General features: G+C 40.5%; 1 protein-coding gene across 2 annotated transcripts in view; it reads right to left on the reverse strand.

Annotated features, from left to right (window-relative positions):
- TBL1XR1 (TBL1X receptor 1) overlaps positions 1–24,223 on the reverse strand; it is a 110,759-nt gene that overhangs the window by 73,870 nt on the left and 12,666 nt on the right. The gene's annotated exons all lie outside the window — the stretch shown is intronic.

A 24,223-nucleotide genomic window follows, 5' to 3' on the forward strand; every position in this document is an offset into this window, starting at 1 on the left:
TATGACAGTACAGCTGCAATCATTTATCAGACTTTTTCTTGTGTCTTATCTTTCTTATCACTGCCTAAGGAACAAGCAAAACCTTAGAATTATAAAAGCATTTCAAACACTAGCACTTCTGACCCATTTAACATATCCCCTTCTTTTTTTTACACCAACTTTACCCCACTTGCCATATTCTCCCAGGAATGCTACTACTGGACTGATTTTGACACCTTTTCAGAGAAGTCTCATTGACCCTCCTGGACTGGTAACAAGCTGGGTGCTCACCACCTACACACTGGCACTCCCTCTCCCACAAAAACAAAAAGGATGCATTTTTGCTAGCAACATCTGCAGACTAAACAAGCTCAGTTTAAGAGCAATTAGCACTATTTGTTCTTTGGTCAAGTTAAGATAATTTCCATGGGGCATTTTTAGCTAATCCGTTAATGCAGTGATTCAGAAAACTACTGGTTTTATCCTGTTGTTCCTCATATCTTGCCGTAAAGCAGTAAAAATCAAACTACACTCATTTACTTTAGCCTGCATGTGAAGAGTTAATTTTTATAACTTCATTGTGTAACGACTTCACTGCAAAATTCTTAACTGACTTGAACAACTGCCAGTCCTCAAAACAACACTTGCCAAACATTCTTACCAAATTTCGAAGAGAGTGGCTGCATGGACCAGCCAGGGACCATCCATGGGCTCAGAGGGCACAGATGAGTGTGGATGAAGGGAGGCAGCCACAGGGAAGTGCAAATAATCCATGCCAGAGAAGCAGCACCAGTGTGAAGTGTCAGTAACACATGTATGGAAGTGATCTACAAAGCCTCCCATCACTGCATGGAATTCCTCTGTCCCAGCACAAGCTGCAGAGCCATAAAGGGTAAGATAAGGAAATAACCCTGGATTCCAGCAATGTGGTGCAATGGAACACTGCAGCAGCTTCTCCCTTCTTGTAGTACTTCATACTGCAGGGGCAATCTGATTTCTCATGTAACTCTCCGTGTACAAACATGTCACATCTCTCTTGTGACACATTTCAGGAAGAGAGGTGTACTTGCAAAAGCATGAAAGCAAACATCTGCATTTCTTTTGATTAACAAACCAGAAAGACACTCCTGCTCATCCCTTAGTCACCAGCAGACTTGACCTGGTGAGGTCATTTCAGCAGTCCTATCTCAGGCACTCCACCCACACCCTCCTGAGGCTTTTATTTTTCTCTCTTTTAAATTAACCAAATCTCTTGCAAAGAAAAACTGTGGGCACTGCCCAAGATGAGTAGCTGAGTTGCTCATGGCTGGAGAGACCCAGAAAGCCAGACCTGTGGTAGGGTGAACTTAAAAATTCTGGTAAAGAAGACAGACACTTCTGTGACGTTATTATTGAATATGTTTAGAATTAAGAAACATTAAAATACATATCCCTACAGATACCACAGAGTAAATTTTAAACCCTGCTGCTTACTATTTTAACCAACTAGAACAAAACACAACCAAATGGTAAAGAGAACTGGAGGGCAGTGTCTGCACTGGCTCCTGCCCAGTGCTGCTGCCTCACAGCATGAGGGAAGCAGAAGACAGAATACTACAGAAGCATTTCTGTTTATGCCCTTCAAAACCAGGCAGTTCTTTTCATATTTGGAAAGAATTTATATTTTTTTAAAAAGGCGAGTAAAAAATCCTTTTGCAATTCTTTAACTGAAATTCTTCAGTGTTTTGATGACAGAGCCCACTGCAGATATAAATACTATAGAAATAGCATGTCAAAACTGAGTTTAGATTTTAATTTCAAATTCAATTTAAAATTTTGGCAACCTGCACCAAAATTTGATTGAAGCCACTAGGAAAAATATCAGATAAATGAAATAATCAAGCAATATTTACAGTTTGAAGAAAACTAAGCAATCAGTGGAACTGCTGGAAATCACAGGCAGTGTTCATGAACTAAAAGTGTTAAGTGGCCAGTTTTTACAGTGGCACAGAAATTATTTTTAATACCACAACTATTTTGCATTCAAGTGGCTTCAGTGCTTTGCATGTGCTCCAGACACTCAAGGATAAGAAATTTATCTGCCAGTTATGAGACTACAAACCCCACTAATTCCAAAATACTGAATAAGAAAATCAGTTCATTTCACTACTGTCAAAAGAGCACTTTTCCCTAATTTGAAATGCAGAAGTTTCCCTCTTTATCCAGTACACTGCAACAGTAAAGCAAGTGAAGATTTTGTGCATTAGATACACGCATTTCTCTAAATGCAGTTTGACATAATAAATTAGAAGCATGCTATTTATCAACATGCAACTTCCTAAAAAGTCACAAAAACTTAAATAATTTGTATCAATAAAGGTTATATGCTTTAACAAAAGCAGAGCAAAGCAGTAAATCAGCCTGATTAGCAAAATAAATACCACTTCCACTACAACAATTCAATCTTAGTAGCAAATCAAACATTTTAATAGATTGTAGCACAGTTATTTTCCCAACAAAGTCTGATTTCTCTAAATCCAAAGCAAAATTACAATCAATTACTTCAAACAAGGGCCTCTACCTGTTGATTAAATTGTTTTCCTTTTGATCCACCCTGGGCTTAGCAGACATTTATTTTGGTATTAAATAGCCAAAGGTGTAAATTAAAGACTAAAAGACCTCCTTAAAACAACATCTATAATCAGCCTTGATGTTCACTACTTTCAGAAGAAAAAGATTTAAATAGGGTAGCACTGGGTAGTCCCTCTGTCTCTGGATGGAAGTCACTGAAAACAGATCCAAGGAAAACCCTAGCAGGTCCTAACCCACATCCTGAGGTGCTCGGTGCTTCTTTGGAGGTAGAACAGTGAGCACCAAACAAACAAACAAAGGAAATTTAATCATTCAGTCCTGGGTGGGATGGGTTTTGTCTGTTTTTTTTAAGCTTAGCTTTACCACTGAATTCAAAACCAGCAAATATATTGAAATAAACCACAAAGTTACGTCCAGGCTACAGTAATCTTTCAAGTAATTACAATGAGAAAAAAAAAATGAGGGCAGTTGCCACAGGAAGTCACCTATATTAATTGTGCCTGCAATTATTTTTATATACAATATGCATTCAAAACCAAGCTTTTTTTACACTTCACTTCAGCAGTGAAGTGTAAAAAGTACACTTGCTCTTGCTTCTGCAGGAAAGCATTCCCCACAAGTTCACTGTGGGTATCATAAAATCTCAGCTCATTGATAATTAACTTGTACATCTCATCCAGAAGTTTCTTGACAGTGCCTCCTCTGTATCCTTTCTGGAACATCAGTGAGAAACACCAAAGACCGGACCAAGAGGGCTGATTTTAACTACAAGCCATGTCAGAAAAATAATAAAGTTGTTCCCATTTGTACGGTAGCAAATAAGGAATCAATAACATAAAATACATACATTATAAAAGAATAAACCTCAGAAACACCTTCTGAATTTAGATTTCACTGTCTTACACACTTCAAAAACATGAAAGGCCCTGAAAGATCAATACAACCCATAAGAATCTAAGGTGCAGAAATCCATAACTCGATTTTTTTTTTTTAATATGGTAAATTGTACGGTAGCAAACACTGAGATAAATCAAAGAGATCTCCATACAAGAAACAAAACAGGTTATAAATCCAGAATTTATAAACTTCCCATATCGTCAAATAGGGAATGTGGTGCAAAGAATTTATTACAAAACTTGTTTTCTAGGGGGCATTCAGGTATTTCTCACTTCAAGTAAAAACTCCTATTAAAGTAACATGATCTCTAAGGATTTATCTCCGGGCTTTCTCCCCCACAACATTGTTAATTTTTAATGAGCTTTCTGAAAATTCCCTTTGCACTGAATCTCACTGGCTGGGGATGCCAAAGGACCCTTTGATCAGCAGACACAACCCTTTTGCTAGTTTTGGAGGGATTTTACTCATGGAAACTACAAAAAATTCTTTTGATCATAGCACCAAAACTCTGATTTCAGATCACTGCTGGTTTGGAGCCATCGGGGGTTGGTGTTCTGCCGAGTCATTCCTCCCGAGGAGCAGCTGAGCTCAGGCTGGAGTCCCCAAGCACAGAAGGGTCTGGGAGCCTGGACTGGCATTTAATTGTCACCCTGGCTCCATCAGCATCCTGCCTGATTCACTTTGATTCAGTTCAGTGCCTGAGAAATTCCCAAACAAGGCAGAACGAATCTGCCAAGCCCTGCTGTATGTCCACACCACAAGGACACTTGCTGGACTGTTTCTAAGAATGGGACACCATTTGGGAGAGCTAAGAAAACAACTCATTAGAGCACCAGGAGAAAATCCTTTTCTCCCAGGACACTGCTGTGCCATGGAATAGAAAATGCTATTAAACAAAAATGATCAACTGCAAACAAACACGAATAATTTGCTGAAGAAAAAAATATCTCGCAGCTAAGAGACAATATGAATTACCATATGCAGACAGCTAGGATGCCAAAGGAGCAGGGGCCTCGCTGCCCAAAAAAAATAAATCAGCAAATGCAGAAAGACGGTTAGTGACTATGTTTTGATTTTAGCAATAGAAATCTAAAATAATCCAAAATTGAGGATGTAATTGCCAAAAGGAAGAAACAAACAACACAGAAAAAGAATCATCAAGACTGGAGAAAAACAGATTATCAAAGGCACCTGCTATCACAAGAATAGAAATGAGATCTTCAGAAGCCCTGAAGGACTCCTTGCAGAAAAGAAACAAGAAAAAGCATAAAAACCCCAAGAAAGTGATCATTACTGATTTGATCATTTTAGCATACAAACAGAGATGTACCAGGGATGGTAGAGACTGCCAAAGGGAACAAAACCCAAAAGGTGGGGGCTGCATATTCCTGTATTCCTCTTGCCTATGCCATGCCAGACACATTCCCCTTTTTTCCACTGCATCCAAACCCCTGCAACCTGTTGGCTCTGCATTGCTCCCACACTGCCAGACCACAGAGCTCCAGGAAAAAACCAGCATGGGGGAGTGAACACCTCAGAGAGACTAAAGCATCATCTCAAAGATTTCTCTGCCTGCTCTGGCCATGGCCTTGGCCCTGAGACAGCACCACTGCTGTAATTGCTGTCATTTCTGTTATTTCTTCTCTTGGAGCAGCAAACACTCCCCATCCAGACAAAGCAGGAGACTCTCTGCTTTTCTGTTCTGATCAGAGATGTTCCTCCATCCCTCACCCTTGGCCCACACACACTACAGAGCACTTCAGGGCCTCTCCAGGAGATTGCACTCCCAGAATATGGGCTGATCAAACACACCAAATGCACAACACATTTGACTCCCACATATTAATTATGTACCTCTAAATCCTAATGATTTCTCTAATAATTTTCTTACAGAACTTCCAACTCCCACAAAAGATCCCCTTTGATGTACGACTGTTTTTCTGCAGGTAGCAGAGACACAGTGTAAATATGGCTTTGCAACAAACAGAAATTCTATACATTTTTACTCATTTGCAAGATGATCAAAAAAAGTGCCAAGTTCTAAGGAGAGAACTTTAATTTTGTTCATTCACGCCCGGCATCTACCAGCTCCTTGAGTTCCTGCAGGAGCTCCTTAAGCCTTTGGAGAAACCAGAGGATCCTGCTGGGAAGGGATAGGGAGAGTGCACATTATTTAATAACCAGAAACTGTGTATGAGAGACCTTTCTGGTTTTATTTTTGGTACAACTCATCTGCTGGTAGAAAGACTGTATTTTAACACTGAGAGGAATGTAATAGGAAATTTATTTTAAGAATACAGTTCTAGCAGGTCATAAAGATTGTATCATTATCCTCCTTGGACAGTAATTGGCAATAAGAGTACATGCTCTTCTTTTAGTTTTTGTTCACTTGATGAGTTGAAAGAGAAATGCTGTTCATCCAACATGCTGTTTATTTAATATTCAGCTTTCCTGAACTCTTCTTATGCAAAGCACAAATGCTGACGATCAATTATTTCAGTAATCATAATTCAAGCTCAAATTTTACACTCTGTAAACACATTATCATGACCACCACATTATGCATTTGAAAAATTCCAGTTGCAGCACCCATACAAATGAGCACACTGCATTAGGTTTACAGTAAAATTCTGTTCTGGCTAGACATACAAGGGGTTTTTTCATAACAGTAAAATGAATGAAGCACACATAAATGCTGAGTATTTTTCTATGCAGTGTACAAATGCACACATTCATACACAAACAGTCACGGCACTTGTTTCAAATACTGAATAAAAGTGAAAAATATTTATACTTGTCACTAACAAGAAGTTATTTCAAATACTAGATTTCATGTTCTTAAAATTAAATTATTGGGTACAATAGAGAAGTCAGAGGAGAGCTGCTGTCATTTTTGCAGGAAGATTTCCTATAAACTTCATCAGGTTGACAAGAACTAAGTTTTCCCGAAGCAACCGGTAGCTCTTTGGAAGCAATCTAGAACGCCCTCACACTCAGTGGGTGGCCTAATACATCCTGAAATGTAAGTCTATAATTAAATAAAAATTTGCAAAATTCAGTTTAGACTTCTTATGGGAACGCTTAATGCACATATAATTGGGGTGTAACACACGCTGCATTACATTTCACTGATAAAACATAACTTTTCAAATCAGCGTTTCATGGAAATGCTTAGAAAATAGTTTGACGTTTAATGCTGCAAATAATAGCAAAAAAAGCTAAGCAGGGAAAAAGTGGGGCTGTTGCTGAAGGAGGAAGATGATTTAGTGGCAGCAGATGGGAGATAAGGCTGAGGCTCCTATCAGGGATTATTTGATCTTGACCCATGGGACCAGATGGGCTGTGTCCAAGGGTGCAGAGAACCAAGGTGACAGCAAGGCCACCACTGTCGTGTCAGAAAGCTTCTGGAGACAGAGGGGTCCTCAATGGCTACAGAAAGGCAGGTTTTCTGCCACCCTCAAATAAAAACAGAGAGCAGCAGAGGGTATTACCCCAATTTATATCCCACAATATGGACCTGTCCAGTCTGGGATGTGGCCAGCAGGATGAATGGCCACCAGATGGGTGGAAACACAGCTGGGCTCCAAACACAGCAATTAATGGGTCCTTCAGCAACTGAGAGCAGGCCACAAAGTTGTTTAAACAACTAGAGCACCTCTGCTATGAAACCATGTTGAGAGATCTGGAGAAGAAAAAACTTCAGAGAGACCTTAGAGCACCCTCCAGTACCTAAAGGGGACCTCCAAAAAAAACAGCAAGGGACTTCGTACAAGGGCACACAGTGACAGGAAAAGGGGGAATGGCTTTAAATGGAGGGCAGGTATAGGTCAGATATGAGGAAGAAATTATTTACTGTGAAGGGACACTGGAACAGGTTTGCCAGAGAGGATATGGATGCCCTATCCCTGAATTGTTCCAGGTCAAGTTGGAGTCAGAATGAGATTGTCTTTAATGTCCCTTCCAACACAAACCATTCTGTGGTGACCAGGAGGCCAGTAACACCTGGGATACTGCAGCCATCTCTCCTTGGACCTGACCTATCCTGTGACTCCACCAGGGACTTAGAGGAAGCCCAGGAATGCACTCCCATCAAGCTTGTAGGTAACACCAGTCTGGGGGCAACCAGCAGCTACACCTGAAAGCAGGGCTGGCATCCAGAGAGACCAGGAACCCTCTGGAATTCTGCAAGGACCAATGCAGGGTGTGGCTCCAGGGAGGGAAGAGCCCTTTCTCTAATCCAGGCTGGGACCCACAGCTGAGAAGAACCTGTGGGTCACGGCCAAGCACCAGCCAGTGGTGGTGTGTGCTCTTGGACATCTTGGGTCCTACAATGGTTTATTCTGGCTATTCACTGCTCTTGGGATATTTGACTTTGAAACCTTAATAACATGGTTTCAGCAGTTCTTTTGTAAAATAAACCCTGGTAGAAAAAACAATTCCAGCACATCCATGTCCAGCAGGTACTGCTGGTTGTGGATTTTTTGTTCCCAAAATGTGCACTTTGTCTTCAGAGAGAGCCAGTGCACAGCCTTCAGCAAAACAACTTAAAATTGTGATTTCTGCGTCTATAATTAAGCCACAATTGGCACTTTAAGGGGCACATTCTACAGTTCATGCTGCTAAAATAAATACTGTGTGCATGAAAAACTGCCACATGATGAGTGCAATGAGCATCAATGCTTATTTGCCAAAGGAGCTCCTTGAGTTTGTATTTAATTCCAATTCGTTATCAAGCATCTCAAAAGTCAAGCAATTGCAAAGTCCCATAAATATATGTGACTGTTTGACTTTGCATTAATACAGCACTTAACATACAAAACCAAATTAATTTATTTCCACATGCAAAAACCAGAATAGGTTGGAGAGGCAATGCACACTCACACAGGCTTGGAACTGAGCAAACTGTTACAAATTTACTGGAAAAATTGTATACTGGGCATATGTAATAGGCAATTTGTTAGCACATAATTGCTATTTCTAACCTAAACCAAGGCAACTCTATCCAAGAAGCATGTTCATATAAACACTGTATGTATATAGGCACAAACACTCTTAAATATTTTATATAGAAGCACATTTTTGAAACATGAAAAGCAAAGCATGGTGGGGACATAGAGAGCCCAGCTTCATTTCCCCTAAACACCAGGGGAGCTAAACATGTGCACCCACACCGTAACCAATGCTACCCCCAAGTTATCCTCTGCCAGGAAAAAGAACAGCAGCTGCACAGAGAGAAGGTTGGAGATCTAACTGTGAACATCTGGGGTGGGGGTGGGGGGGAAGAGGCAAGAAACTTTAACATGACTGTCTTCCCAAGCTTGAACAGCAGCCCTACCTTCATCCCATCCCACCTTGCCAATATTCAGATATGTAACATTCACCACACATGGGACATATTTTAATTGTGTGGTGACATATTCTAATGATGTGAGCACAAGGCTTCTAATCAAACCTAGATAAAAATCAGAGTTGTTAAAAGGAATTATCTTAAAAATTAAGGTTTAAACCTCATCCTGAGATTAAAATTTAATTTGATAGGGTGATGCTTATAGTGCTTCTAGAATTTTGAAATACCTGCAAAATTCTTCCCTGTATCTGCTTAGTACAGAACTTCTTCCTAAAATCAAACTCAATCTCCTAACATAAAAATATGAAAAAAAATCATAAACATTCATAAACCAAGGTTAAAAAAAAAGAGACTTTATGATATTTATCTGAGCAATAGTTGGCAGATTCCAAGAATATTCTATGAAAAAAATACTTGTGTTTATTTTGGACATCACCCTCTATTTTCAGGTGATGCCTTTAGTCTTTGCATTACAGTAACCACAATCTCATGTAATGATCACTTTGGAAGAAAAAAAAAAGGATTAATTAAAGCATATAGTTGGCATATTAGCTGAAAGGCTGACATACACCACCATTCCATTTCCACTGCTCTTCAAAGAATCCTCTTAACTAAGCCTGCACAATCAGGGCATTTACTCTTTAAATAACCATGACGAAAAGCAAGATTGTTTCACTTCTTGAAACATCAGTGTACATTCCAGGGCTCCTTATACTTTAAGCAAATGGCAATAAAAACCAAAGGTATTCTTATATTGAAAGTGTTTCCAAAGCCTTAGAGACTGTGACTCTACATCTTCAAAATGCTCAAGTACATATACAAAATGCACAATGCCACTCATTAAAAACCCACATTTTTTACTGGTGTACATGCCTCTGTCTTTATATAGACTAGTTTAAGCAGGTTATATCTAAGTTCAGCAATTCTTTCAGCTTAGCACCAGTAAAACATGGCCTATTCCATCCATCCACCCAACTGAAGTTTTTTGTTATCTCACACTTGAGCTTCTGCTGCCCCTGACAAAGGCAGTCTCACCCCACTCAGAAACACTTAAAATCCTTCTGAAAAGGTGACTGGCTTTTGTCTTGCCATGTCTCTTTGTATTCCTGCACCAGCTTCACCTTCTAATGCCTCAAACATAACACACTTACCAGGCTTCTCTTTTATTAGCCAAGAAGGGCCTTTGCACTTTGCTTATCACTGATTTGGTACCAGAGAGCAACTCCAGCTCCCTCCAAATGGCTAATGATGCACTTGATGTATTTTCTGATGAGCATCAGCATGCTTTCTCACACAGTGCTCATTATGAAAGCTGTTCCTAAATTCACAAGTCTCCTTTCAATCCCTTTTCAAAAGTCTCCCTTTCCATGTCAGCTCAAAAACTGAGTGTTCAATAGCTCCAGGTCAATTTTTCTTCCATGAATATATAATGGCTTTCTGAATTCACATCAACTTTTAGCATTACCATGTCCTGAGGCAAAAAAGTCTGCAGGACTATTCTAGGAAAAAAAAAAAAAAAAAAAAACCTGTGTTTATTCTGGATATCACTTTTTAGTTCCATTTGATGCCTTTAGTCTTTGCAGTAGAGCAACAGCAATCACTCCCTAATTACCTTCACCACAGTGCTCGCCAATTTACAAATCTCTCCCATCCCCTCCCTCAGCTGTTAATGGGTTCCTGACACTCAAACTGGAGACCACTCGACTGCCTAATGAAACTCCTCCACTGCCAGTTCTGACTGTGGGGATGATCCAACTTGTAACCCCAAGCAGACACCTCACTAAGTTTCTAGAAAAGGCTTTAAAATAAATAATTTTGGTTTTTTTCTCATCAGCAGGACAGGCTTCTGGAATTGTTCTGCCCCAAGAATATTAGATGCTGAGTCCAGTGTACAAAGAAAGCTGTCAGCACTACTAATTTCTGCTGCCAGGAAAAGAGAGGTGCTCCATGTCACCCAGACCATGGCAGCAGGAGGGGACAGACAGCGAGGAGCACTGAGGAATGTCAAATCCTCCCCCACTGCTGCGTTATTCCATCTCCACGCCTCGTGTCTCACTGCCGTGAAAAATGAATCTGATTTTCTCTCAAGGGCTGAAGTTCACTGAGGATGACGAGGTGGCTGTGACGAACCAGAAACCTGCAGAGAAGCTGCAGACCTGGCTCCTGTGCACTTCAGCAGCAGCTCCAACACAACTGCTGTTAGAGCCTAATCTGCCTCTGGTCCAATTCCTTATTCTGCAACAGCAGAAAAAAAAAGTCATCAATTCCTGCTTTGGGTAGCAAAAGGGAATGGCTGTGTAAGGAGGTTCAATGCACATGCCTCCGTTAATTTACTAGATGAGCAACTTCCACATGATACTCACAGCACAGCAGTAGTGTCCTAATAAATTCATATTTTTCAGTCAGGAAATGCATTTTTGGTACAGATTTGAAGCTGACTGAGACATAAATTAATGAGATTCTCTACCAGTGATTTTATTTCCTTTGAGCATGAACCAATAAGAACTTTGGTAAACACACTGAAAGGTTCTATGGTTTCACTGCTTTATGGTTTAATAATTTTATATCCTTTTCTGAGTTGTCTCACATCTGTTTACAGAACTGCTGCCTACTGAGTCACAGATATTTCCAGAGCCCCAGCCACACTAGACCACTGTTACTTTTCAGTCTCCAAAAGAAGCAAGATAATGATTAACTATAGCAGCAGGGAAAATAAAATCCATGCTGCCTCACTAAGTTAACACTGCACAACCAATAAAAATAATCATTTTTAAAATTATAAAATCATTCAAACAATTTTATCTTTGACGTTTCCCGTAGTTTCTCTCACTACACTTAGCCATTTTTTCATGTTTCTCTTAACAAGGCTTGCATGAGCTGACCTAGTTTATTTGCACTCCTCCCAAACTGTGAAGTAGAATGTGTTAACATAAACCAAATGGTCCCAGTCACTTTGAAACAAGCTTCTCCTCTGCCAGCTACTCACCCTCTGCCACCTCTGTCTACTGCCTTGACACTTTCCAGCCATTTTTCCTCCCTGGCCTTTGCTGCCGCCTCCTTTGTTCTCAAATCCCACCACCCCAAATGCCTGGTAACTCCCTGCTTTTTATCCCGAGGGGTGACACCTTCTTCCCCCTGGCAGCCCCAAGCAGTGGGGCCCCCCTTTAGAACCGATTCTCCTCAACTCCAGGGTGCCAACCACACCAGGTGGGAACGCAGCTGCCGTGCTGCCAAGAGCTGCTCAGCAGGCACAGGGAGCCTGGCTCTGCCTGCTCTTCACCTGGCCACACTCTGCTTCCCAACCGAGCTGCCATGGGATAACGCCACGGCCCCCCACCACATCCTGCAGAGCAACTGAACACCCCTGCCCATGGGAGAAAGCCCAGCTTGGATTTAGTGCCAAAACCTGGAGGAGAGGTCAGTGTATCACCTGTCTATCCCACGGCTAAACCCAAGAGCGAGAACTTCATCCACTGCTCCAGCGGAAGTGGCGCTGCCATCCCTGGCATATGGTATTACTCAGGTTACTATTTTCATCTTTGTTAAAGCTGTAGCTATGGTAAGATAACAGCCCAAAAATTTCATAGTATGACATGAGGGGGAGGAAAAAAAGAATTAACAAAGAAGAAACAAGTCACAGTAGTGAGGAAAAGGCCTATAAAACATTTGTACTGTTGTGGCTTTGTTCTGCTATTTAGGAAAAAAAAAAAAAAACACAACACTAAACAACGTTGAAATAAGCTGCCTGAAGCAAGCTATTTTTGTGTTTCCTCTAGTTTAATGACTCCTCATTTCCTCACTCCAGAGGCATACCTGTAAGTGCCACAGGCCAGAGAGGAGCAAATAAGCACCTGTGGTAGTTAGGAGCAGAAAATGCAGCAAATGGAGCCTATTAAGTGCAAGCCTGAAGGACAGATTGTGAACTGCCAACAGGGGAACCAATGAGGAAATCATATGGAGATGTGAGAGTCTGCCACTCACATAAAATAACTTTCATTTCTTTAAAATTACCTTAACTGCACACTCCTATGGTAGCAGTTCACATCCAGAAATCATCATGGAGTTTGTTTCTTTACTAAACAAACTCCCTCGTACTTATCCTCGAGTTTCATGGAAGTCGTTTCAGCTGTTGTGGCTCTAGAGGAGAGCAGATAAATCCACAGGAGCTTGGAATAACAGCATGCTTAGAACACAAAGGAACTGTACCTAGTGCACATGGCTGTGACTGTAAAATACATCTCTCCCAGCACATTTGTGACCAACACATCAAATCCACAGCAGCAGATTGGTCCACCGTAGTGGAACTGCCAGGTTAAACTTCAACATGCTTTTTCCTTTCATGACTGAAGGCTGAACAGCTACAGAAGGATATTGGAGAAATACATCTTATTCCAGTACTGACTAGCAGAGACAATTTCCCCTCACACTCTGCACCGTGATAATTTGAAATTCTTACAATGGCAAATACTGTTGCTTGTATTGCAAGGTTTTGGGTTTTTGTTACAGATGTGAACCTTTACCCGTTCTCTCTGCAAACACACCAAGGACTTTGGCTAAACCAGGTCAAGGGCTGAACATGAAACACCACATCAAACCACCATGCCAGGCAAAAGGACGAGCTGGTACAAAATTATGTTGCCAGATTGGATTTGTACAAAAAAAATCCTTAAATGAGCAGCTGTGATCTGGCACACACCCGGTTTGATCAAACACTGCTGCTCCTCCAAAGGCAGGGTATCAGTTGTGCCCTTGCTGATTTCCTGGTAATAAGCACAGTTACAAAAAGCACACTCACCCATTAGCACAAAGATGGAGCTCTGGCCTAAGGCCAGTCTTGCTTGGGTTTTTATGTCATTTAGGTAACTAAAGTATCTAAGTCTCCCCATCAGACTGAAAACAGGACAGAGAATGCAAACAGGATTCTCATTTTCCATTTGGCCACTTACAAAGCAATTGCTACTGGAAGCATGAACTGTCATGTAGAGATTTGGGGTTCTCAGATACGTGCCCTCTGAAACTGTACAGTTTACTACTGATGTTGCTCAAGACAATGAAAAAATACCAGTATCTCCCACTGCCACACAGAGCTTATCATTTCCAGGAACACACAGCTCAATGAAATGCAACAGAAAGTCATCACAGATCAAAAACACATCCAACCACAAATCCAACACCTGCCCCAAGTCCAACCACACTCTGCTGCACAAGATGTCACAGATGTCACAAGCTAGGAGAACTAATTCAGTCCCCTCCACACAAACACATGACTTTGCTGGACTGAACAGCTCAAAGATTCAGAGCCTCTCCACCTGCTACTCTTTTCTTAATTCATTTGGTAAACTGACACATCCCCTCCCCCTAAGCCATAACTAAAAATTATAATTAACAAGATGATGACATAGGAGGTCTTAATCAGTACTAATTCTTGTGTTCTTGCTTGCTGAGAAAAGAAGGTAAATTTCATTCTGAATTTTTCTCAAATAACTGCAGACATTCAGCACAGCCTCCTGAGATCTTTGCTTTCACTAGTGTTATAAAAAAGCAAGTTTCATAAGTGAAATAATAAAGAAATAATCTAATGAACAGGAAGCCAAACCTCCATGGCATACAGGATAACACAAAATCACACTGCAGGCACCAAACCTGCACCAATGTCCATGCCTGTTTCCCACTTTTTAAGGGAAGACTACCAAAAATCTCTTGCCTTTGCAGTAAAGTGTAACTGGTCACAGGTTCTCTGAAGGATCACAGGTGTGACGTGTCTGAAACTAGACAGATAAATGACAAATGGGCTATGATGACTACATGTATCAAATAAAAAGCACCAGAAATGCGCTCCCACAAATACACACACATATTTTAATCTTCAATACATTGAAGCGTGGTACTGCAACTGTCAATACTACATTTAACTGGGTGGAGGCTGCTGTTGAATAATGCAATGCATTAGCTCCCAAACTAGATTACATTTTTTGCCTTAAAATGTAACCATTTTGTCCAGCTCAACAAGGATGAGGACAATGAGAAAGCATCCAAAACATAAATAAAAATTGCTACCCCAACATACTGTTCCCAGAACATACTCCAAAAATAGACTTGTCTACAAAAGCAACTCTGTCTCTTAGATGATCTAAAATTCTGACAAATGGGCAACTAATCATACATGCTGCCTCTGATGGGGAAGATCATGCTTTAAGAAAAAGTCCACTAGTCCATGCCCAAAGGTGGAACTACAGTGTAGCTTGTATACCCACACTACCCAGTGTCTTCTAGAAATTAATGTGGTGAATTAATTTGGGCAAGTATTCCCGTAGCTCTCAACAGTTTTCAATGAAACCATTAAATGTTCTGCTCAGCTGAGTTCACTGTGAGCAAACACAGTGCTGAAAATTTCACTTTCCCTTCCCACTTTGAAACCTGTTACTTAAGTAACCAACCTTGACCATTCATTCCAAGTAAAAAAAAACCCTCTGAAACTGGCTAAAAACCCCTGAAACTGACACACCCAATGCAATCCAAAAGGACAAAAAGTAACTTCCTTCAATTGTGGTGTAAAGATAAGGTACCAGTTAAAAAACACTCGTATTTAAGTTATTTTAATGATAGCAAAATGTTTCACATACCCTCCAGCAACAACCCCCAAATGATCAATCTGCACACCCTTTACCTCAGTAGCTCCTTGCTGCAGGGCTGTTCCCAAAGCCAATTCAATTCTTCCCAAGAGCTGTTTTCCCTTCAGTGTTACCTTTCCCTCCCCATGCTTAAAACACACTCCAGTAGTATTGCTGTCAATCCCTGCCTGACCTGCTGACGAAACTTCAGAAACCTTCTCTTATCAGATCTGTCCACAAGCCACCCAAAGCATGACAAGATTTTCTCCCAGTAAAGGCTGGGATCAAAGCCAATGGCATTGTCAGCATGAACTGGGACACGGAGGAAGTCAGCGCAAGATGGGACGTCTCAAACCGAGGCACAGCTCAAGCATCATGAGCAATAAATGAAAACAGAAGTCCTTTCTCCTCTGGGAGCCATTTATTTTCATAAGACATGAAGCCTGATTTTAAATTGTTCTGAGTCACAGTCAGATCCACACTTCAATGCATGCAAGATGATTAATATCGCTTGAGAACACGGCATTATTTCGAGCTTCAGAAAACACAGCAATGTGAGGAAACTAGACCGGGAGACACCCAACAAAGGGACAGAGCTGGTTAAAGCTTAATTTCTTCCCTGCAACCAGGGTCCTAAGGAGCTTTCCTTACTCCTGTGTGTATCAAAATCCCAGTAAGAGTTTGCTCTTCTGACCCCAGCAGGGTTAGAGATTTAAACCCTCTGAGGCCTTAAATCCAGACAGCAATGAGAACAGCTCTGTCTAGGTGTTCCTAAAATCCTCACTGTGGCATCCCTAGAAAGATAATCCTGGTCATGTTTCTAATACAAAGGGATGCTCTGGTTGACCCAAGCTGCTGCTGAATTTCACATGGAAAAACTGCCTCTGAAAAACACCATTATGAGGACTTCACTTAGCAAGACTGATGGGAGACCAGGAATTTTAATTGCACCACACATTATATTGCCGTACTATTTAAATAATTATTTGCATATAATTTATTTCAATTATTTTCATGCATTTCACAGAAGTCAGGGTGTTTTATTAAAAGGTAAAAATAAATACTATTTCACACAAAGCAATTTTACAGGAACCTCACAGTGAATTAATTTCAAGCCAATATAATGAACACAAAATAAAAATTGCCCCATAAATAATGAAGTCCCTCAATCTTCCCATGCCACCCCATTCCAGCAATCATACTGGTTCACTAAATAATACTGGAATTACTACAGTAATTTCCACCATTCAAATTAAACAGAATGCAACCATTTCATTTACACACACAAAACAAATGTCCACAGCACACGAGAGCAGACATCCAGCCTGCAGTCAGAAAGACACCAAGTTTTGAAGTCTGTTTGGACAATATTCAGAATCTTACAAATTTTCCACCTTGAAACACAGCTTACACAAATGTATTTAAAAAAAAAAAAAAAAAAAAAAAAAAAAAAAAAAAAAAAAAGATATTACCCTGCTCCTCCTGAGCTGTTCACAGTTGATTTTTGTTACAAAATTTCTAACAATAACCTTAGAGAAAATCATCATACTAACACTAGGGTCAGACATAGAAATTAGCGGACACTCCACACCACAGAGAATCCAGTGTGGCCTCAGACTTGGATAAAGTTGAATGGGTTTGGGGAACTGTTTGCTAAATTGGAAATGGGTGAAGAATGGGTTTTTATTGAGGAAAGCCAACACTGGAGAGAGAGAGGGGTACAAGTAACATTACTACCATCAAAACCAATTTTGCTCAGGCAATAAGGAGGTGTTTGGGTGGAAAACAGCACATCTTTTATGGGTTTTTTGTTAAACAAACAAAAAAACTCTGAATGCATATTCGTGAGAGATAAGAGTTGGCCAACTGAGTAACTTGCAAATTTCAGTACATAAATGCTGCAGAAAAACATCCAGCAGTCTACCTTAGAGTATTAAAAAAACCCCAAACCAACAACAAATGAAACATAAGTATTCTATTAAACCAGTCTGAAATACACCTGATGCAATTTCTAAGTTTCTCCTTATTTCAACCAACTTTGTTGTAATGAAGAGAAATACTGGCATATATTTGTAGAACTACATATTGTGGCACTTGCACCTGCTATTTCATTCTTGCTCCAGTAGGTAAAACCAGTGATCCTGCAAGAACACACACTTGTCACACAGCAGACACAATTACCTCATTTAGGCCACTAGTGACCAATTTTGAGAGATTCTTGTCTACATGTCCTGTGGAAATAGATTCAAAACATTCTTCAGTATACTGTGATTTTGTTTGCTCATGTTTAACAAATTACTCGTTTAATTTTGGATTTAAATCTAAACTATGATTCTGCTCCTTAGCAGCTTACAAGTACACTGCACAGAAAGTAGGGGTTTTTTTTCATTTTTTCAGAATTTTATTGAGACACATTGACTGTTTTTAAATAAATAACCAATCAAAAAAAGGCCACCAAGGACACCCCAAGTCCCCCTTTATCATAAGCATTAGTGATCTTTCAAGGCCAAATCCTGCAAGTGAGAAGGAGACAAAAACCTAAAATTTGGGAATCCCCCAAAACTGTCCTAACAACAGAGGGAGCCCCCCACTGCTGGGATGACACTTGCTCTGCAGATGCAGCTCTCACTTCCACCATCCCAATACACACTCACCACCACAATAAAAGTGTAATTAATAGCCTGATGCAAAGCTTTTCCTAGACATGTCTAGTCTCTCCTGCTTTTCAACAACCATTAGGAGACACAAATCCTAAACCACTGAACATTGTTATACAGCTACCTCCTTGGGAAAATACATTTGAAAAAGCCTCCCATCATCCCACTGCCCCTGCTCATTTTATTTGCCTTGCTCTTAGCCCTCACTCCACTGCTCCTCTTCCTAGCTCTGAGATTTATTAACTTGAAAAACCGTGATTTCAGTGTTTCTACTAAAGCAATGCTCAGCAGATGTCTCACATCTCTATTTATACAACTCTAGAACTGGTAATAAACATGATTTTCCTATTGCCACACTACATTTTTTCATGAGACATCATTCTTCGTCTCTGTTTACCAAGAATTACGTCGGCCACAACGAAGTCCTTCTCCCACATTATTACAGCACATAACAAGGGTTTGGAAGGCTGACTGGAAACTTGTTACTGTACATGAAAGAATTCTTAATGGTTAAGGATTGGCATTCTCCTCCCTGTGCCTGTGGAGAGCAGGGCTCCTCAGAGGTGTGCAGGAAGGCGTCCAAGGGAAGGGAGATGCCTGGGAAGGCATCAGGCATAAACACTCAGCCTTTCAGAGCTTATTTCCACCCAGATTCCCAACCACAGTGACTTTCACAGGGCTGTGCCAAAGACGTTTGTGCAGGACCAAGAGTGTGGTTCCTAAATGACGTCAGATGTCTGGGCAGTCAGCCAGCTTCCTATGGAAGTGATTTCAATATTGCTGGACTTCAATCTAATTGCATTTATCATATGATTATTTATGTAAGGAGCCAGCAGCTTGTAGAGGTAACCTGTATTCTTGAATCTAATAAAATAAAGTGTGTTTTGAAAATACGAAGAAAGAGATAGATTGAGCTAACCAGAAATCATATTAAAGTTTCATGCCTTCCTTTAAAGCCACTTATTTCAGAAAGGAACAGATGTTAGCCAAGACAAATACCATCCTTGCTCAACTGGGACTTGGAAAGCCTGATCCAAAGTACAGTATTTTCTCACCTGCAAGTTCACAATTGTTCCCTACCTACAGTTATACAATGAATGTAAAGTCTTGCCCCCTCTACTCATGCCTCTAGCAGGTTGTCACTGCCCCAAGGCTTTGCATAAAACTTCTTCATTTCAGTCTTTGTGACCTTTCTCTTAAAATTTTTCTGGAACACACAGAAATCTTCATCCAACCCACCAAAAAACCAAACAAATTTGGAGACAGTTATTCCACATTCTGAAATTACCATTTCTCCTCCCAGACAACATAAGATCAGTAATTCCATGCACACTTTCCCCTCTTTCTATCCCTTCCCTACTGCACAATTTTTTCACTGAAGTTCAACCTGCACACAACAAGGCACAATGAAACCCCAGAACACTGATGTCCCATAGGCAGTGCCACATCAGGTGGCCATGTCCTGTAAAACACTCGTGACCCTAAATCAGTTGATTGTTAACAGACAGATCAAGGAAGCTGGTGAAGTTCCCACTACGTTAAGGCAGAGCACTGAACTCAGGCATTCATGGAATCTGTGTTCTAAAGGGAAGAGCAAGAAACAGAATTAATGCTACTTCTCCCCTTCCTCTACATTCTTATGGCCCTGGTCTTCTCTTCCAGTCCTCTAAAAGGAAATATGCCTTTACAACACCCCAGTTCAGATATCAAATTCTGGCAGGGTGTTTCCAAGGTCTTTGCTGTCCTTTATGATCATCCCTGTCTCCTAAATAACAGCTCAGAAGTTCAGTGACAAACAACAACAGAAGAACAGCAGAAAAGACTCCATCCTTCAGCAGTGATTTCAAGATTCACTGTGTGTCTGAAGGACTGTAACAACCATGAGCAGATTCCCTTTCTGTTCACTGCAAATCTCAAAACCTTTCTATGGAAATCTCCCCTTTTTTTCCCATAAATTAAATTTGGATCATTCTCTAAAAATATAAATAGGAAACACAATATTAAAAAAACTCAAAACCTATACACACAGAACAAATTTTCCTCTGTGGCATTTTTTTGGACAGGATGTATTTGCAGCAGTGTTAATCACTCATCATTAGGAAGTGTACAGGGCAGGAACCGTGTGTGAAGTGTTTGAAGGCATTTGCAATTTTGGAGAAAAGTGTTTGTTAAAAATGTTTTGTCATAATTTGTTAGCTATGTCACAAATGTTAGGTAGCATTGATGTATTTTATTTCCAAGCCTGTTCTGCTATTTTTACACTTTTGCCTGCAAACCAATTAATGGGTTTTTGTCATTTATCGCTTTTTAATACAAAACACCTTCTCCACAGTAAGTGGTTCACCAGCCTGAACAGTCTATTAGAAATGCAAAAACTAAGGCTACCTATGTCAGATTTATGTTTTACACAATAGCCCTACCAACAATAAAAAAACCCCAAACCAACAAAACAAATCCAAAACAAAACCAAGCCAAAAATATCCCCTGTCGACACAAAGATCATATCTTTGCCAAACTTCAAGCACATGTTCTCAAACAGGAAATAAAGCTTTTCAAGAAAAATTTTTAATAGGTAAAAAAAAAAAAAACAAACCCAAAAAACAACTGACTAGTATTTCTTGTTGCTGTTATCACAAAAGCTGACCTATTCCGGCTAATTTGGCAAGAAAAGGGAGCCTACTCAATACAAACCTTATCACGCAATGTTTTGGCCTACTTATAAAAAATTATTTGTGATCCAGTTTCCTCAGCAGAGTTGTTTTTACAAAGCTTTTTCCCCACTGCAACCACATTTCCACTAGGACCATAACCAGAAGTGATCACATAAACAACTGAGTTTCTGTGAGGGCCATGACCCCACTCGCAGCTTCCTTTGTCCATCCTAAGCCACCTCTGTGATGGAGGCAGAGAGATGGACAACCCCATGCACAGGGGGAAAAAAACTAAGCATTTCCAAGTTTTGTCAAGGATTTTGTCAAAATTGGGCCCAAAACAAAGTCCCAGACCAAAGCAAACCCCCCGAAAATTAGGAATCAAGATCTATAATTCCAGATGCCAGTTGGTTTTTGCCTATGGAAAACAGAAGCTGTGACAAGCCTTATTTTGGAAAATTCTAACACAGAACACCACCTCTGATGGAGCCCATGTTCAATTGCTGCAGTTACTTTGGTGTTACCACTGTGTGTGCATGGAGCAGCTCACACATATATTTATTGTCTGACTCCTTTGGTAAATTAGTGTATGTAATTTCTACGCAGTAGAGCCATCTTTTTTAGTAAGTTGTAATAAATAGAGCTGCACAGCATTCCACAAGACAACAAAAGGATAACTGATCCAAATACAGCTCTTTGAAGACAATTCTTGGCTAAATAAGAAGTTAAAAAAAACACATAATGGATATAGCTTAATCCTCAACCACCTCACAACAGGCACACAAAGGACACTTCACAGGTAAACACAGAACAGCAATCATTTAAAAATTGTCCAGTTTGGTTTATAATTGATTTTTTAAGCCACATTCTGCTTTTCACTTCAGATATTTTGGGACCAGTTACACAGGGGGAGAAAAAAAAAAAAAAAGTCATTTTTAGCAATTTATAACTACACAGCCACACTCTTTTTAAGAGCAGGCCCAAGGCTGTGTGCACAGATCTAACTCTGCTTTCTCCACACATACATTATGCAATGCAATGTGATAAATATGTAACCATGGAGGCACACACTGTGTTGCAAACAGGACACAGAGCTCCTGGGTGACCCAGGAGAAGGCAGGCTACACCACATTCTAGCTGTGATTCCCTCCCCCTATTTCTTTTTCATAATGGTCCGGGCACTTGTTCTGCAGCCTTTTTATACCATCTCCTCTCTGAGGTATGTAAATAATTTAGTCAACAGCAATGCATTATGCAATTTATTTCCAGCCAACAGCACAGCCTTCGTTAGGTGCAATTCATGGGAAGAAGCAGTTAATTATGGTAATTCATCTGCAGACCTAGGTGAGCAATTTCACTGTTATTCTGCTATCCTACTTAATATGCATGTGCTGTATGAGAGCAGTTAAATGGCAACTTTCAAGGCTGACATCCCAAACCCTGATTCCATAACAAGCTTTGAACCTGGGCTTAAGGCAGAGCTACAGTAAACAGGGCTTCTGGGAGGCGAAGGAGTCAATTTACACAAAACAACTTGCAAGCTCAGGGTTTAAGGTAGTCTAGTGAATAGACCTCCACCAGATCCTAGAAATAATTCTATGCTATTGTATTGCACTATTTGTGGAATGGTATGTGATCATATAATTAGAGATCATATAGTACATTCACACAAAGAATACTTTAGGGCTTGCCGGGGAGGGGGGAGGGGACCTCTTTTAAAAAAGAAAATTACATTATCTGGAAATTCAGAGCTAATCTCAACAACTCAGAAATGCTACCAGAGAGCTTTTTCTTCACAAACTTTTCTATAGAAAAAACATTTTAGGTCTGATTTCTGCCTAAGGAACAAATAGCTCCAAACAAAACCAGCTGAGGCTTTAAGTCATTAGGTGTTAAAAGCCTAAATAAAACATTTAGGAAAATAGACTGAAATATGTGCAAATATTAAAAAATATAATTATTTCTAAACTGTAGCTCTATGATTGCAATGACAGGGAGGCAAAGACAGCATTTGGTTCAGAAGCAACACTGAAGAAGTGCTTTGAACAGGTGTAGGAAGAATGCCATGGGTTTGGAGGAGAGAACGAAAGGCAGGTCCCAGGGAGGGTGGCAGGTTCCTGGAGAAGGTTAACCCCTGTGTTGAGGGGAAGACTCCAAGCTCTTCTGTCCAGAGGCCACCCCGAGTGTCCTTGCTGTGTCCTGCCCTTGGGGTGACAGCCTGGCCCGGGCACTCCACACCCGCCCTCGGCAGCCTTGGGAGGAGAGCCCTTGATCCTGGGGCTCCTCTCCGCTGCACCTCACCTCCGCCCTTGCACAGCCCTCTGCAGACTTCACAATCCGGTTAAATGACCCAGCTTGCGTAACTTCCAAGAGCACACAGCTACCGAAGGGCAGGCTCCTGCCAAATCCCTGCCCTCCCCTGGGAAGCACATCAAATCCTGCAGAAACCACTGGAGCTCCACACGCTCTGGAGAACCAGCGCCCAACTCGGACAGCTCTGTGCGTACAGCCCTGGTCTTCAGTTACAAACCAAGCCTGGAAACCTGAAAACCCCTCCTTGATTAAAAGATTAAAGGTGAAAAAACCAAAAGAGAGTCACTGCTTTAGTGACAGAAGGCACAGAATTTTATCATGAGCATCCTGAAGATCTCAGTGGAGCACAGGTCCAAGAAGCACAGTCAGACAGTTTTAATTTAACCTTACATGCTTTCCTACAGCCACAGGATGAAAGCGTTAGTGGTCTCTAGTTTGTTTATGACTGACTACATATGCTAGAATGTGCTCTGCCAAAACCCATTGCTAAAACAAAAACCAGCCTTCAAATGGCACAAAACTTCATAAACCAAATAAACAACACATTGCAAATATTTAAGGCTTCCAAGCAAAGGCTACTTCCATAAAGTTCAACATTTAAACTGGCAACAACACATTTCAGACACTGAAACAAATGACTGGCTCAAAAAACCCTGTCGTCCTCAGCATTTCAAATGGTTCATTTTTCTGTTGCCCTGAAACACTCAGGGCACTCAAATTATAACTGAGCAAATATACATATCCCTTCCTATTTAAAACAAAAAAAAAAAAAAAAAAGGAAACATTACATTTAAATCTTTCTGCTTAACCCAGGACTAGAAAACTGTCAGCGCTGAAAATTAGTTTCACAGAGCCTTAATGTGTCTGAAAATGGCTTATTTGCTACACATGACAAGCAAATTCCGAAATAAAGGGAAACCCTTTCCCTCAACATGCACACTAATATTTTTCTTTCCTGAAGGTTGGATTACTTCCAGAGAACCTGAATTGACTTCAATGGAGCGATAATATATTTCTTAGGAAGAACATGCAAACTGCCTGAGATCACAAGAAAATGGTTCAACCAAGAAAGGACTTCACTCAGCTCTTCTAAATATACCAAAGAATCACACTTAAGTGATATTTTTTTAAACAATTAGGGCTTGACTACACCAACAGCTATATCAGCTGATATATAGATATATATTACTCTAAACA

This window comes from Onychostruthus taczanowskii, unplaced genomic scaffold, assembly GCF_017590055.1.
Source record: "Onychostruthus taczanowskii isolate IOZ18803 unplaced genomic scaffold, ASM1759005v1 scaffold24, whole genome shotgun sequence".
NCBI lineage: Eukaryota > Metazoa > Chordata > Aves > Passeriformes > Passeridae > Onychostruthus > Onychostruthus taczanowskii.